At 33.2% G+C, this 624-nt stretch overlaps 1 protein-coding gene across 1 annotated transcript in view; it reads left to right on the forward strand.

The window, feature by feature from the left end:
• LOC116701802 (dynein heavy chain 8, axonemal) overlaps positions 1 to 624 on the forward strand; it is a gene marked incomplete at its 3' end in the record, with an annotated part of 34,363 nt that overhangs the window by 1,297 nt on the left and 32,442 nt on the right. The window contains exons 3-4 of the mRNA XM_032535769.1: positions 1 to 60; positions 296 to 459. The exon at positions 1 to 60 is cut by the window's left edge and continues 127 nt beyond it. The remainder of the gene's footprint in view (positions 61 to 295; positions 460 to 624) is intronic.

The raw sequence follows: 624 nt of genomic DNA on the forward strand, positions 1-624 counted from the left end.
GAGAAAAATTAAAAAAGAACTTCAAGTACACAACGAAACGTTTCCTTACCTCTTTAGATGGTTAGTCATTTTTTTAATAAGTTGCCAGTTGCATATTTTTTTTAATCTGTCAAGTTTTAATGTTCAGACAACATAACACTAAGATTTCTTCAACATTATTTGGCAAGTCATACTTAATTGCTTTAAAATTGTCATTTGTTCCATTATCTGTTAACAGTGATATTGTTGTAACCATATGATGATCATTAAGTAAATTTGATAATCTTGTACTCTGTCTTTCTTGTTTGGACCCCAGACCTACAGATGAGCGGTGAGAGTATAGTTCATCTGAAGCCAGTCACAGATATTGACTTTTCTAAATTGGCCTCCCTTGAAGATATGAAAGTTGCAGCTGCCAACTTTGACATGGTGCATCGGCTGGAAGAAATTCTGATGCAATGGTATAAGCAAATCGAGCAGGTTGGTAACTTTTATCTTTTTTATTATAAACTAAAAGGCAGTCACATTTCAAACAGTAACATGATCTCTCCCAGTGTCAACATTTAGAGAACTAAGACTCAAACAATACAATGTCATTAAGAGCATATTTATGGTCTATGCAGTTGGTTCAAAATATAAATGGAA

The sequence above is a fragment of the Etheostoma spectabile genome, chromosome 2, assembly GCF_008692095.1.
Source record: "Etheostoma spectabile isolate EspeVRDwgs_2016 chromosome 2, UIUC_Espe_1.0, whole genome shotgun sequence".
NCBI lineage: Eukaryota > Metazoa > Chordata > Actinopteri > Perciformes > Percidae > Etheostoma > Etheostoma spectabile.